Here is a 16,500-nt window from a genome sequence, read left to right on the forward strand (position 1 = left end):
TAGTCGTAGGCTAGTGAGACCTTCTCTTGTTTAAGGTGACATTTCTTGACTTATAACTGGCATTTCGTGTTTGTGGTTTAGTCAGAAATCTTTTAGGTGCTGGGACAGAAACTCAAAGTAGCTTACGCAGAAAAGGGAACTTATTGGCCCATGTACCTGAGAAGGAGTGGCTGGAAGCCTGGGGCTCAACCATGTCAAGGACTCAATGCAGCCCTCTCTCTCTTGGCTTTGCTTTTCTCTGTGTTGGCTTCATTCTGAGGGAGACTCCCCCCTGATGTAACAAAGGTAATACTTGCCAGTCCTAAGCTTTACTCTCCCTACAGTTAACTATCCCAAAGAAAGCATGAAAATGGGCCACTTCCCTGCAAGATCTCACAAAAATCCTGGGAAGAACTATGACTGGCTTGACTTAGGTTACATGCCCATACCTGAGCGAATCAGGTGCAGACTAAAGGGCTGGACCAACCAGAGCTGGGTACCAGAGGAGGTGAGACCAGGTGGTCAGACAGCGCCACCAAATAGGGGAAGGGCAGCTAGCTCCTGAAAGGAAAAGATGCAGAAATGACAAAAAGTAACGTCTTTTTCAGCGAAGAGCATATAAATAGCTGAGAATTTAACCAAAAGCCTTTACCAGTAGGAAATGGAGATGATACACAGATGTGCAGACACACATGGTACGAGGAACAACTAGAGAGAAGGAAAAATCCTAGGGGCAAAAAAGAAAAGGGATGACAAAGAGCAGAAAAAGGAAAAAATGTATTGATTCCAAAATAACCAAAGACCCAACCACACAGTTGAAAATATACCATAGACTAGGTCGATCCCCGTGGTTTCCGGGAGGTTATAGAAATGATTCCCAGAGCTGAAGCCCTGGGATATTCAGCCCAAGACAGCATCACCCGCTTCAGGCCCAAGGGAGGAAGGGAGGCTATTCACAGACTGGAATTTGAGATACCAGTAGAAAAGTCATGCATATGAAACTCACAGGTTTTTAATTTATCCTCTATTACATCCTAAAAAGTACATTTCTATGCAGGATATCCATATTTTAAGATATTCATAGGAGTTCTGAAAAGGCAGATAGGCCAAGAGCAGCCACTTTCCCTGAAGCAGGCTACCAGTGGGATTTATATATGATCAAACTAGTATAGTGTTTTGCACGTAACATCCAGGTGGCCACAGACAGAAAGAAAGTCTCTGGTGATGATCTTGAGACATGGTCTGGTGAAATCTTACCAAAAGTCTTAAATCAGGCCTCAAACTGCTACCTCACCAGTCAGTCTCTGAAACAACAGCCTGGCTGTGGAATCCTGTTACAGATAAATATCTGGAATGAAGGTAGATTTCATAGACCAGAAACCATCCAGTAACGAATATATTTTCACTCTGAATTCCTTAAAAATAAGAAAAGGCATACAAATAGGGAGAGGGATGCAGAGGATGAGGAAGATTTTAGAATATATTGCCACGGACACCTTATTTTTACAAAGAAACCTGAAGAAATTAACAGCAGCACGGTAGGCAGGGGACTCTGTAGGCACCCTATCACATGACAGAAGGGTGAACGCTAAAAAGACACCACGGCTTTAGCTGAAGTACCAGCATAAAGATGTATTTTATTTTCAACATTTCCATCCATCATCTTCCCTCCACAATCCCTCGGTCCCTTTTCTACAGCCATCTTCATCTACAGCATCTGCAGTGCTGGGATTCTCCCTGGTCAGCAACTCTTTTAGCTGACAGGACATCTAGCAATGTGAAAAAGAGCAAAAATTCTAGAATGCGTGAGGAGCATCCATGGGGCTATGTGAGTGATGGAAAGGAAAAAAGGAGAGTACACGTGTCTCTCTCTCTCAGCCAGCCCCTCGGGGGTCTAATCAGTTCTACAAGAAGTCATCACAACAACTATTTCATTAAACACCAGCCATCATCACTGTTAAATCATTTTCTAGGTACCACTCATCTTTCAACTTCAAGAGCTAGGACACTATATCACTTGGTTCTGAAAGTACAATACTAATAAATACCATACCTTGCAGATTCAGTTTAATCAGCCCTGTCTTGAAATAGCTGTTTACTAATTTTGCATAATATAATTAAATGCCCAAACACTGTATTTAAGAAACATTAAAACTATCACTTATGCTGATGGGAGTTGGGAAATTTCAAATTTAGAATGTCTAATGGTGTTGCAAAAATAAGATTCTCCATGAGGACAGCAAATTGGAATGGGAATTAGAAAGTACAGTTCCCCTTCTAGTAAATATTATGATTCATGAAGAATACAAGAAGCAGGAGCTCAGGGAGGCTTAGAATCTGGTTCAACACTTCCTCCCTTAGTGAATTGAATCCTCAAAAACTGAATTTGGTATTAGGTTTCAGAAGCTCCTAGCTATGAGGGTTTTCAGGAAGAGGAAGAGGGATGTGGTAGAGCAAGCTGGTCATTTCTTCCACTTTCCAGACTGTCCGTTCCTTCTCTGTCATCTGTTATCTCCCCACCCCGTCCACCATCAGCTAGGAAACCTTGGGGTCTTCCTTGATTTCTCCCTCTTCCCTAATGCGTATCTTTGACAGGCTCATATCTGAACATTCTTCTCCAGTCCACATGGCCTCATCCTAGTGAGGCCCATGTTATGTGATGTCATACCTTCTCTGGCCTATTGCAAGGGTCTCTCAACTGGTCTCCTACCTTCCAATATCACTTTACTCCAGGCTTTGCTATTCATGCTATTGAATTAGCTCCTAAAATGTGTATCTCACTCCCAACTAGTCAAATCCCACCTATACACCCCAAATGCTTGTTGCTGAAATTCGACCTTCCCTGGCGGTTTTTAATATATTTTGAAGTTTCTCTACTTAAATACTCTCAGCCACATCAATCTACTTCTTCTTCCTTAATAGAGTAGGTAATTAACCTAGCACAGTGCTTGGTATATGTAAGGGAGGATAAGAAATATTAGGTAACCTACTTGGAATAAAATAAAGCTATTATAGCTATTATACTAAACTGTTGATGTCCTACACATGGTGTTAAGACTGAGTAACTCAGACTTTGGGGAATATACCTGTAGATTCTGATATCATTTTTCTGGTGGAGATAAAAAGCCAGGGTTGGTCTTTCCCTGGGGGGATGGGTTGTTTCCACCCTTAGTCGTCCTGGGAAGAGTCAGCTCCTGAGACAACATAAAGACTGAAGAGACAGGCTCTCAGGGAACTAATACTTTGAGAAGGAGATAAGCATACAAACAAATGATTATTAAAATAAATACTTATAAGCAAGAATAGGAGAACTGGGTTATTATTATTTTCATCACAAGTTTAGCTGCCCAAACAGGTTTAGCCTGAAATCCTACAAACCAGTTCCACAGAAGGGAAGCACATAACTCATATCAAGGACCCACAAAACTAGAAAGCAACCATTTTATCCTGTAAAATAATCTCCAAGGTGATGGAAACTATGCCAAGAAGAAATGGGCTAAGGAGCAAAAGAGATCAAAACAGAAACAGTGGTTATATTGAATTTACGCCTCACAAAATCTTTGATGGAAAAGACCAGCTGTAATTGACTGTGCTTGTATTAACGCTGCTGGAGGCTTCCTGAGATGCTAAATAGCAGGTTGCTACCTGACCAGCCTTAGGGACTTGTTTGAAGGGACACATCTGTGACTAGTTGTCCCCTAATCATAACCTCCTCCTACTGCTCGTGACGGCCAGTGGGGACCTCCACAAGGCATGGGTTTCTATAGCCCATTCATCAGAATGGGAAGTTTTCTCTCCACACATCTTAGGGAACTTTATTTTGCAACATTATTTGATTTTCTGAGTCCATTGATTTCTAAGGCGAATATACCTGTTAAAGCTAGTTTGAAAAGCAACAGTTCGTGCAGTGACATCATCACCCCTACCTACAGAGCATATGCTCATAGACCCAAAGAGCACTTGCATTATTCTACCACCACTAGACAGATCCTAATTGTTGCCGTCTGTCATAATAAAAAGTGAGTATATTAGTCCCATCTTTATGTCACATAAAAAGATGCTAAACATTACACCTGGGGATTTGGTACCTTCTTTTCACAAATGTGCCCCTCTTTCCCTTTGTCCACAGTGCTGCCAAATGTTACCCTTGAGTCTGAAGCTAATGGATAATGCCCCCACTTCATCTACTCTCAGCAGCTGTGGCCATCATCTAAATGAATACATGAGTTGAATGAATGTGCAATGAGTGCATACAGTGTCCTGAACTATATTAGAAATGAGGAGTGATGGCCCCAAGGAATAAGTTCCTATTTTCTTTGAAGTTCAGAATCTGTGTGAGGAATAGATTAAAACCATCTAATACATAGTTCACCTCCCAACTGGGAACCAGAAAGATGAATAACTCATAAGAGTACTTTACTTTGGTTCTGGGGTTTATTTTTGTGCTAACCTGTACGGATATGGATGAAATTCTGGGAATTCGTAAAACTTCAATCAAAATAACAAAACCACAATGTGAAGCTCTAACTCTGCCAGGAAGGTGTTCGATTTCCCCTTGGCAGTCCATTCCAGACTGAAGAAGCCATCACTGTATAGTCAGGGGCCCCAGGAAACAGAAGGCAGGCATGGTGGCATCTGGAGAGACTATAACAGAAGGATTCTTTAGGGAAGTTGGGGTATAATTAAGGAAACTTACAGGCAAAGTTGAGGATCCCAAGGCTAGCACCTGAGGAAGTCATTACCTCCCTGAGAACTGAGATGGGAGGAGGAAGGGAACGTGTTACCGGAGCCTGGATGAGCTTAGAGAATGGAAGGGGTTCTCCTGGGGAGAAGCAATTGTCATGGAAGGATGCAGCCACAGACAGAACTGCAGTGGGCGCAGGGGGAGAAGGAAAGAAATTCCTCCCTCCTCCTACCCTTTCATCTCTTGCATTGCCTCACATTGGCCAAATCCAACCAGAAACCAGAGGTTGTTAAAGCCCAGATGATGGAGCCTGTAAGGTCAGCGTAGAAGAATGTGGAGAACGGATTTGGGGAAGGGCAGAAGGTGAATGACCAGCACAATCACCACCTAGACCAAGGTCACATCCCAACCTCTATTGAATTGTTTTTCTTGCTTTAAGGTAGTATTTCTCAAAATATATTCCAGATAGGGGTTGGGGGAGAAGAGTAGGTCTGTGCATAAATTCATTTAAGAGACACTGAATTAATGCATTTAAACAGGGTTCACTACTCCAGGAATTTTTAAAGCTGCAATAGACTAAGGGTCATAATTTTTTTTCAACAAATAATTGTTCAGCGCTGTGATGAACCAGGCACTGGGTTGGGTGTTGGTGATACGGTGGTGAACAGGAAAGACAGCTACACCTGCAGTATTTACAGTCAAGTGGAGGGCAGGCAATAAACAGAAATCAGAAAACTACAAAATGTTTATTACAACATTCTCAGATGAAGATAAACTGTGTGGCATGTCCCAAACGAAAGTTATTTAGCTTCTGAAATATATATTTCTGGAAATTTTTTAGGGAGGGAAGGGCTCTTTGATAAAGGCACTCTGAGTTTTGCTTCACTATTAGTTACATATTTTTGGTCTGAAATTTACATAATTAAATGCCTAATACCTAGGTTTTTTTGGTTTGTTTGTTTGTTTTTGCGGTACGCGGGCCTCTCACTGCTGTGGCCTCTCCCGCTGCAGAGCACAGGCTCCGGACACGCAGGCTCAGCGGCCATGGCTCACGGGCCCAGCTGCTCTGCGGCATGTGGGATCCTCCCAGACCGGGACACGAACCCGCGTCCCATGCATCGGCAGGCGGACTCTCAACCACTGCGCCACCAGGGAAGCCCCCTTAATACCTAGTTTTGATGACAGCTTTTCACCCTGCTGGCCCTAGACAGTCAATCAGAGAGTAAATTGGATACTTACGGAAAATGGATAGTGGGAAGGTAACATGAAAAAGGAGAAGCAATATCTTAGTTGTCAAAGCCATTTAATCAACTTCACATTTTCCTTGCAGGGTAGACCCTGTACGGCAAGATGGTATTGTTACTGAAACGGCCATGGGCTGGATATGTGTGAGAAGATAAGCCCACTTACCAGGTTCTAAGGCAAAGTCCAAAGTGGCTTGACTAAGATGAGACGGAAAGAGCAGAAAGTAACTTTCAAGAGAATTTGTTTGTAATACACATTTACCTGACTTCTGTTAGAGAATAGCTTTTTGTAAGAAAGTGTATGGCAGTTGTGGTAGATGCTGTTTGGTGTGTCACCTAGGAGCCCTTTGCTGGCTAGTGCTCGTCACCCAGGCCACTGGCAATGTCACCCGCTAAGGGCTCACAGCTGCCCCTTCTCAGGCCTCCCTAACCCCTCCACCAAGGGCAGTAGTCGTGAGGCCAAGGCTCAACTTTACAGGAACCCATCCTGGCTGACTTTTTCCCCTTCGCCCCCTCTCTAATAAATTTTTCCTAAAGAGTACTTCATAGCTGTTATCCTTGTCTTCATCAAGCTTCACAGGCAGCTGGGAATCAGAAGGGATTTAGAAGATATCACACAGCAAGTTGACAGAGCAAGAAAGGCATCATTATCCTCTTTACTACCTTCTCTATGCACTGATCTTTCTATTGTGCCTCTTTGAGTTCTAGCCACATTGGCTATTTTAATAGTTTTCCATTTTGATTCATTTTCAGAAAGAATATATGTGTAGGACAGCTTATTGAATTAACTCTTTCTGTTATCCACATTTATGAGAAGCTAGGCTATTTAGATCTTTAGTCGCTAATATCCTACTGTAGACCATTGATCCAAATTATAGGCATAAATATCTATGAAGAAAATTAAAAATGTGACCATGACCAGCGTGCTAGTGAGCTCTTTACAGTAATAGCAAAGGTTACAATCCTTAAAGAACTTTTGCCATGTGATGCTAAATATTGTTAGAATACCATTTGTACTGCGCATTATGGTTTTTAAATACACTGTCATAAATATTTCATTTGTCTCCACAGTAACCCTCTGACCTGAGTAAAGTATGAGAATCTCTGTTTCATAGATGAAGGAACTGAAGCTCAGGGATATTAAGGGATTTGCTCAGTGTCTAATAGTTATGAAGTTGCATGGTGAAATTTGACAGTTTTATTTTTAGCAGATTTGGAGCCTTTCTATTTTATTGCCTATTTGATCCACTTTATCATGTTTTGTCATTTCTTAAATTATTTGAGGTTATAACATCAGTTTGTGGTTTAGTCATCATAAAACTCTGTAGTACTATTTGTATTCTAGGACACGAGACCTTCTAGAATTTCTACAAGGCTGCAAAATAGGCTGCCTAATTAAATACTTACCTAATTTTTATGAAGTTGATGTGTCAGGATTTTTATTTCTCTCCACTTGTTATAAATGTGACTTGTGGTTCTGTGAAATTAACGTCCATTGATTTCTCAGAGAACTCTGCATTTGCTACCCAGAAGTTTTGGTTTTTAGAAAACCAAACAGTACATCATTATTGATTATGTACTGCCTTCCTTTAAGAGCTGTTGAGACTGTGAATACTCTTCTAAATGAGTACTCAGACATACACTTTATTTAATTCATTTTCCCAACCCAGCCTGTCTCCTCGCTAGTTACAGCACAGTTTACTTTAGAAATATCAATATACTTTTTCAGCCAAAAAAAAAGAAGTCAAACAAGAAAATATTGCCCCAAGCGTTAGCTTTTATACTTGGAGCAAATATATGGTTTCAGTTTAGTGGTAGAGAATAGAAACCATCTCTTCTCTGTGGCTTAAAAGAATATACGCTCCATTTTCCTTATCTCCTTGAGCTTGTGCAATTAAAACTGACAATAGGAATACTGATGAGCCAGAGAGGGAACACAGAGCTATTGAGGGGCTCAGGCATATCTTGGGAATTATCATTCCAAATGCCTTATGCACTTATTTCTAACTCTGGGCATGCATGACTGAGCCAAGCAGATTTCATGTAATTGCCATACTCCAAGGGTTCCAGAGGGAAATTACTGATCACAATTATTTACTTAAACAAATGCGAAACTCAAGTAACCTCAGGGTCACACCAAAACAGCTCTGGACTTGGGTTACAACTTCAGAATTAATGGGAAAGAGCAAGCAGTAAGACCATCAGGGTGCACTAAGCAGTCTCACCATAATTAAAGACCGACTTTCAGCCAAATGACATTACCCGCCGCTCTGGGAAGAGAGGGGGTTTATCCATTCCAGCAAATCTCTAAGCATCAGGTGCTTGGCACACAGTTCTATGCCTTTAAGAAAGCACGCTTCCTTCAGTGTTGTTGATGAACTGATTGTCATGGACTGTCATTTTACTTATACTTCTTAATCCTCGATAATCACGTTATCAAAGGATGTAAATACCATGCCAGGCCTGGCGTGGGGCTTCAGGCACCACACACAGAAGGTGTCTGTGTACAGTTAGCTCTAATGAGCATAGAGAGCTGAACTCTGCAAGCTGCACACAAACATAACCTACAAGCTGATCAAGTCACTCAGAGCTGGAGATCTGTTAGATTCGTGGAAGGTACAACGCTCTTTGGAAGGTTATTAAAATAACAAGATGAAGAAAGGTTAAGGATGGATCAAGAAACACCCGTGGAAGAAAAAAAAGAAACACACGTGGAGCCCCAGTCAACAAAATTTTACTACTGCCAGCTGGACACAATCAAGCAATGATTTAAGCCTGTGGAAGGACTGAGATCATTGTCATCGTCTGGCTATTTCATTAAAGCTGGTTTGGGTCACTGTGTGGGCCAAGCCTTTCCCCAGAGATGGGTCTTCACACAAGGAAATAGACAGCTCTGCTCTGTGGCATCCATAAAACTCTACTTTGGCTACTAGCCCTAGAAGATGGAGATGCAAGAGCTTATTTTCATGAAAAGTGTAAAAATAAGAAAAGCAGAGAACTGAGGTGACATAGCAATAATAGAGAAAAAAAATTTTTCGTAATATTTCCTCTCCAGATATCTGATGAAATTAGCTGCCAGGAATGAAGGGTGTTTTTGTTTGTTGGGGTTTTTTTGCAGAGGAGGAGTTTAGCTTTATCTGCATAATTGCTTCTGATTCCATCTGCCAGGTCTTGATAGTGACAGACCAGACATCCAGGCTCCTTCTTGGGGTCCAGAGGGATCTCATTAGAAGCCAAGGTTGACATAGCCAGAGGCAGCTAGCTTGACCATGACCAAAGCCACTCATTCCCTCTGCTAATCTGGTTTAGAAGAAGCAATAGCAGCCATAAAAATGAGAGGTTTCATTTTCACTGCACTTTCCCGTAGGACATTTGAAAGGCATAACTATTCTGAGAAGTTGGACAATGCGGAAACTGAGGCAGAGTTGAAGAATTACTTGCCCCAAATCAGAGAACGGAGAGAGCCAACTGTCCCAGGTGCAGTGGCACATCCTTGTCATCGGAGGCGTCTGGGGTTAGTCTGTCACCCACAAAGACGCTCACTGTTCAGTTAAACTGATTCTCAGCCAACATCTGAAAATAATGTTTGCAAGTCTCTTTGTGACTTACAAATGCCTTCCTATGTCGTGGATTTCTACTTCACACTTTTTATTTATACGTTATCAAATTGACTACAAATACTTAGAGAATTAGGAATATCTGGAAAACTTGAATTTTTAAAGTTTCCCATTCCCAAACATTAATGTTAAATCTATTTCCCGGTATATGTTGGGACTAATTAACTCAATCAGACTATAATAGATAAGACTAGGATTTAAGGGTTTTTTCCTGATACAGCAAAATATTTTATATTCTTGCTCTCCAATTATCAGGCATTGTATTAATTTTATAAAAACTAGAAATATTTAAAATCTATCTAGATTATTAAACATGCAGTGCTAGGCTACTTGCTGCTAAGGACAAAGGTGACTTTAAGGCACTACCTTGGGGCGTCCCTGGTGGTCCAGCGGTTAAGACTCTGCACTTCCAATGCAAGGGGCACAGGTTCGATCCCTGGTCAGATCCCTGAGACCCCGAATGCCGCACAGCCAAAAAACAAAAACAAAAAAAAACCCACTGCATTGATGAATGCAAGTGACTATTTAAAAAAAAAAAAGGCACTACCTTGTTGGTTAAGCCATGTGTGCAGTAGACAGCGCATGACAAACATTCGAGATATGTTGCCTCAGGCTCAGGGTCTGCAACCCGATCCCTAGATAGTAGGATCAGAAGCCTCTGATTCCTTCCAAGATCTTCTGTGGCTCTTGAAATCAAAGCTTTAACATGTATACAAATTAAGTTACATGAAGAGAGAAGCATTTAAAGAAAAGAAGTGGAGGACCTACCCTAATATTCCACCATTCTTGTTCTAAAGAAATCCATCATATCCTTTTATAGTTTAAAATAAAGGAAATTACTCATTTCAGAAAAGTAAGTCATTAGTATTTGTCTTCATGTATTCATGTGCTCAGTGACTGTAGGTTTCTTTTTCTTAATGAACGTCCTTTTTGTTTTCTGAAATGAATTCAGCTCTTCTAAATGTAATGCTTTATTTTCAATTATTCCAAGAACTGAGAGCATTAATTATCCCAGCAGCAAGTCAAACTAAAACACTGGTTACAGACATTTAAACTTTGACCCTAAGTAGTAGTTGCCCTTTGAGATGATTCATTTCAGTTTTTCCCTCTAGAGGTCTAATCTTTCAACCCTTCCCAGACAACCTATAATTCTGCTCCTTTGCCCTCTCTAAAATTACCCAAGTGCTGTCTGCCCTCAAGGGAGATTTACTGCCCTAATGGCAGAAGCTGTGAAGGTCAGCTGAAAACTTCGGGTCTATCTGCCCAGGGACAGGGGATTCCTAAATAATTTCAGCAGTCGCAGAAAATAATGATTGGTTTCAGTAACGGGGTAGTAGGCAAAACTACTACCCCATTATAGCAAGGAAGTTTGTTCTTCACTGGGAAGAATTCATTCACTGAGTCCCTGTGTATAATAACTAACTGTGGGACAGAGTAAACATGACTGGCTCTGTAACACCATAAATAAGCCATTAAAACAACAGCTGCAGGAGTTTGTGGGGGAGTTGTCATGTTGCCCTTTAGGTGCAGACAGAGTTTGACTCTCATTCCACATCCCTCTATTGCTTTCCTCGGGGGCATGCCACGCAGCCGCCCGTGTTTTATCATTCATCGTGAAACCTCTTCAGACCTGGTTTCCTAACTTATCTGAAAAGATTTATGAGATGATTTCAGCTAAGTTCTTTGGAGGGTTTGCTCTCAAACTAGGTTAATATCCATAAACTTTGGGAGCTAGAAATGGCCTCTGATTTCTCCAGTCAATTCTCCATTACCTGAGAGGGGCTTACCCCTGGCTCCCCACTACTTCCTGTCTGCGGTTCAGCCCACCCAACATCAGAAGGAGGCTCAGTGGCGGTTGAGAGGAGAGTGTGAAGGTCCCGAGGTTGGTGTGTGTGCCTGTGGCTCAGTGCCCTTCCCATGGCGTTGCTGAGGGAGATATGGACAGCCATTCACTCAATATGCACTAAGTCCATTTGTGACTAGCTCCTTAGTATTTTCTAGATCTTTTCCCCCACTGATTGCACATTTAAATTCTAAATAATAAAACTTGTCACAGATAGGGCACTGTATTGGTGGACAAATCCATAGGTATTTGTCTACGTAATGGTCCTCTGAATCAATTTTCAATCTCAAGTGGACAAAAAGTAGAAAGAAAAATATACCAGTAGCATGGGGCAAGGCTCTAGAATATCAGAGAGTTGAGTTCCTAAGACTTGGCTTAATTTTGTAGCTGGCATCATAATAAGCATTATATTCAAATAATAGGGAAGTGGAATTCCTTTAAATCCATACCATCTCCTTTCAGGTTTCAATTTCTGGAATTAGGATAATTCAAAAAGCACCAGATGAGTACCCCAAACACATTACTAATGCGTACTAAAGAGGCATGATGGCAGCTCTCAAGGAGCACATGATTGGTCGGTTTTCAATAAAACTGTCTTCAAAAATCATTCTGTTCCATTCCTTGGCCCTCATGTGCCATTCTCAAACGGTGATATTGGCTCCCTCCCTTGGTCTGCATGAAGTCAGAGATTCTCATCTTAGTCTAAAATGTCTTCAAAGAATTGTTCCCTCTGAAATCCCTTTACACTGCTCCTTTTATGTATTTTTTCCTTTCTTTTAAGCTGGGTTCATGAACAAATTAAATGATATATATGAGCTATTTGGCTTACGTTTGTCCTCGTTTTAAGGTAAAACTCCTTCAGTTTTAACAACTAATAATTTTATATTGTGTCAGTATGTCTACACCCAGAATACACACAGAAGAAAAGTTATTGGTTTTCTAAATCCTAGGCTATTACCTCACTAATTGCTATTCTTGTTTGGAGCTGCTTATGCAGGCTTGAAGGACATAATTTAGCCTGGCTTCCTTAAGTAAGTTTCTGCCTCATTTTTCTTCCTTTATTCAAAGTTGCTTTGTCCCTTTTACATCCTTCAGTTTGATTATTAATCACTCGTCCTTGTTTTCCACCAAACTTAGATTGAATTTCTTAATAAAAATCTCCCAAATACTAAATCAGCATTTCCTATGCAGCCTAAGACACAATCATTCACTTTGTGAATGAGGATTTGCCATCTAAGCCACAGTAACATCTGCCTCCAGAAACAAAGTCAGACATATTACTTGTGTTGATTTTTATATTTTCATTTTTGGCTTCCTCAGAAGCACTGAATTTATTGCCCCATTACCATGATTTGGTCCTTTCTTCATCTTTGTGTTGTTGACCCTTCTATCTATTCACTGATACAATTACTTTCCTTCAAAAATGGAAATAAATCTGCTCAAACCTGGGATGGAATTATACTTGATGGCTTGGATTGACTTCCTTGCTTAGTTTCTCACTTTTCTTTAGGAGTCAAGGATGACTGTGCACACCGTCTCTGTCTCTGGCCTTGCTTGTCTACTAGAGGCAATGCCCTGGAGTAATTCGATAAGAGGTAGTGTTGGTTACACATACATTTTTTTCCAACCCCCAATAAATTCTGCACTAGTCCCCTAATGTTTCATCAAAATAACCTGTCTAGGGCTTAGCTAAGCAAATGAGCCTTTCTTAAAGTTTTTAAGGAAGGGAACTAGCATTTCCTGAGTACCTTCCACGCGGCTGTCATTAATACCATGTTACCTCATTGAAGTGTTGCAAGCAGCCTCATGAGTTATGTACTCTTACCCCTGTTTTGCAAATAAGAAATCGAGCAACTCACAGGTGAAGTCTCTTTGCCCAAATTACACAGATGCTAAATAGCAGAGATGAAACTAGTGCCCGAGTCAGCTTGGCTTCAAAATAGCTCTTTTGTCTACAATACAGTACATCATTCTGTCTCTAGACAAATTCTACTCTTCCAAGAAACAGAAGAACAGGACCTACCAACCCACTATCTCTCCTGGCCAGAAGAATAAATATATAAAATTCACATTTTTTGTTAATGGTCCCCTGTATATTATTCCCAGGTGAGTGGGGGCAAGCAGGTCATTCCAGGAGTACTCATGATAGAAAGACATTATAAAATCCTTTTTAATCTGTAATTCCTAAAGTTTATTTAGGGCTCTATCGAAACTATCCTTACGATTTAGTATCACACTAACCAGCTCTTGAATCTAGTCAAAATTTATTAGCTTGTTTTTGAGTATTATTGACCCTGAGCGTACATGGCATGTTTGAGTCTACAAAACAGCCATCAAGTATCAGAAAACAAAGGACATTTTTAAACGTGGGTGTATGGCTCATCTAACACAAGAACTGAATATGTAGTCAGGAATATCTGTTTTCAACTACATGTCTCCCTCCTCTCCCAGCTGTTTAGCTTTGTGAATATAAATGCTGTCTGTCACCAATCTCTTGTTGGTTCTTCCTTCAAAGAATTCCTTGGTTTTGCCTCTTACTGTCCATTCTGATAAGCGTGGTCTGTGGCTTTTCATTCTTTTGTTGCTCTGAAACCTTCCTAAATGCAGTCTCTCTGCCTCCAATTCCTCCAACATACCGTAATAGCCAGACTAATGTTCTTAAAGCTTTGCTTTCATCCTTTTACCCCAGTGCACGAGCATTTCCAACGGTTCCGCCCATTTCGTCAAATATAAAATTGCTCGGTCTAACTGCTGAGGCTCTCTAAAATCAAGCCCTGTCCCCATTGGAGTCCTTTCTCACTATTCTGCAGTACAAACCCATTGCTCCCATCAGGACAGTTATTTCTTTGGGCTCCATGTGAGCTGCAGCCTGTGCTGCAGAGCCTGAGTCCCATCTCTGTGCCATGATTACATGGATGCCTTGATCTGGCGCCTTCTCCACACCCTACTCATGTTTCATAACTGAATGTGTGTGATGGAATGACCTCCCAGTGAACAGCCAGAAACTAAGGGCCAAGCAGACACCAGGTAACCTGAAGAAGACCCAGGAAAAGTCACGGAAACTGTGCTGCCACAGGAACTGAATTTCAGCAACTAACCTAGGAGGGACGAAGAGTGGAAAGAAATGGGAAGAAAGGAAGAAACTGATGGAAAGAGTTAAACCAGTGTTACAGTTTCTGGCGTAAGGGTCAGGGAGAAACTGGGTCTGGGAAAGCAGAGCATGAGCCCATTTCTGGAACTTTGGGAAGAAACTGGAGATCATTGAAAGTCATGAACCAAATGGATAGGTTTCTGTTCTCCTCACGTGGACGCACATTTACAGATTCCAAAGACAGGCCTACCTACCTGTAGTGGTGGGCAAAGTAACTAAAACCTGCAAACATGAGAAAAAGGTATTATCAGGGTGCCAACTAGAGCATCAAGGCATTGAAACTCCCGGGGGTGGTTCAGCAGCTTTCAAGAGCACCCAAACCTGAGATTCCCTTCTCCTTTCACAGAGGGCACATTTGCTTAATCTCACAATGCCCAGCATCTTTCTTGCAACTCCTGGAACTGTTTCGAAGGTCAAGTGCAACTTATCTCTTTGCTTACGTGCATTTGTGGTCGAGGGTATGGGGAGGAGCCATTATTATATATCCTAAAGATAGCACACCTGGACTAGAAAGATGTCTTTGGATTTTTTTTTTCTCTCTCTCTCTTACTTGAAACTCATGCATCCTTTCCAACTGTGTGCGAGTCTGGAGATCTGTGGGTGAAAATTAATCTTCCTATGGCCTTCAGAGTGCCCAGGGGATTTTCCTTTTGGAGTAGTTGGACGATAGCAAGGTAATACTGGAGTTGCTATTCATATTATTATATTCATATTATTACACAATATTCATATTATTCATAATATTCATTTATTCATATTATTACACAATATTTTCTCTGGTAGAGGGGAGTTGGGGTCAGAAATTTGGCAGCAAATACAAAATCCCTAACAAGAGACTTAACAATAGACTTAGAATTTGGCCACATTCTAGTGGGACAGGATGTTTGAAGAGCCCCTTGACTGTGTAATGGGCACTGAGAATTCAGCAAAAGCTTATTTTCAATGTGATGATCCTGAGGAAATATATGGGCAGCAGTCATATTAACCTCTTTAAGTTTCAAGTTCCTCAACTCTAAACTGTATGTACTTTTAGTACCAGAGTCTTACAGTATTAGTGTGAGAATTAAATAATACATGCAAAGTCCTAAGCATATGGCCTGGCATCCAGCAGCTATATAACCATATTGACAATACAAATCATAACTCCTTGTTTTGCAGCATTGTTTGGAAATGTGATGCATTTTGCAAGTAACTAAAGCATAATTCTGTATTAAACCTTTAAATTTTTGATCGTTTTAGTTGAAAATATTTCTGAAATGTGTTCAGTACGTTTCTGTCTTACACTTCCTTAAACGGAGACAAGTTCTGTTCTAGGAAAAGAGCACAGGGGGCTCCGAAGGAAGGATGTTGCACTTTCACTTTAATCCCTGGATTTTCTGTTACTATTTTAGTTTTTAGAAATTAGACCCAAAAGGGATTCTGACAGACTAAGAGTCTCAAGATTAATAGAAAATTTGTTTTAGTCTGGGTCTTTATTTCCATACCCCAAAACACCTTGCAACCCCTGGTGGGAAGGAATTAATCTGTCCATTTAGCAAATATCCATTGGGTGTCTACTGTGTTCCAGGATGCTGAATAAACAGTAGGACACAGACAAAAATTCCTGCTCTCATAGAGTTTACATTCCAGTTGGAGCTATATTCAGGCAATAAACAAAGAAAATAAAGTTTATATAAGATATTAAAAGGTGCTAAGTGCTGGGGAGGAATACGATTTTAAATTAATAGTCAGGTGAAACCTCACTGGTAAGGTGCAATTTGATCAAAGAGATGAAGGAAATGAGGGAGGAAACCATGAAGAATTATGGGGAAAAAGCATTCCAGGCAAAGGAAACAGCAGCTGTTAAGATCCTGAGGTAGGACCCATGGGCCATCAAGCATTGGGGCCTGGGAGGCTGTTGATGAGTTAGAGCAGAAGGGACTGGTAGGAGATGAGGCCAGGAAGGGTTTGGAGGATATGAGAGAGACCATTTTCAGGTCCTT

The 16,500-nt window shown here is 41.0% G+C and overlaps 1 long non-coding RNA gene across 1 annotated transcript in view; it reads left to right on the plus strand.

Moving 5' to 3' along the window:
* LOC113633412 (uncharacterized) overlaps positions 1–16,500 on the plus strand; it is a 45,557-nt gene that overhangs the window by 25,349 nt on the left and 3,708 nt on the right. The window contains exon 3 of the long non-coding RNA XR_003438185.1: positions 5,994–6,131. This is a non-coding gene — a long non-coding RNA (uncharacterized LOC113633412). The remainder of the gene's footprint in view (positions 1–5,993; positions 6,132–16,500) is intronic.

The sequence above is a fragment of the Aethalodelphis obliquidens genome, unplaced genomic scaffold (genome assembly GCF_003676395.1).
Source record: "Aethalodelphis obliquidens isolate GAN/ISIS:26980383/991018 unplaced genomic scaffold, ASM367639v1 scaffold2, whole genome shotgun sequence".
NCBI classification, from domain to species: Eukaryota; Metazoa; Chordata; class Mammalia; order Artiodactyla; family Delphinidae; genus Aethalodelphis; species Aethalodelphis obliquidens.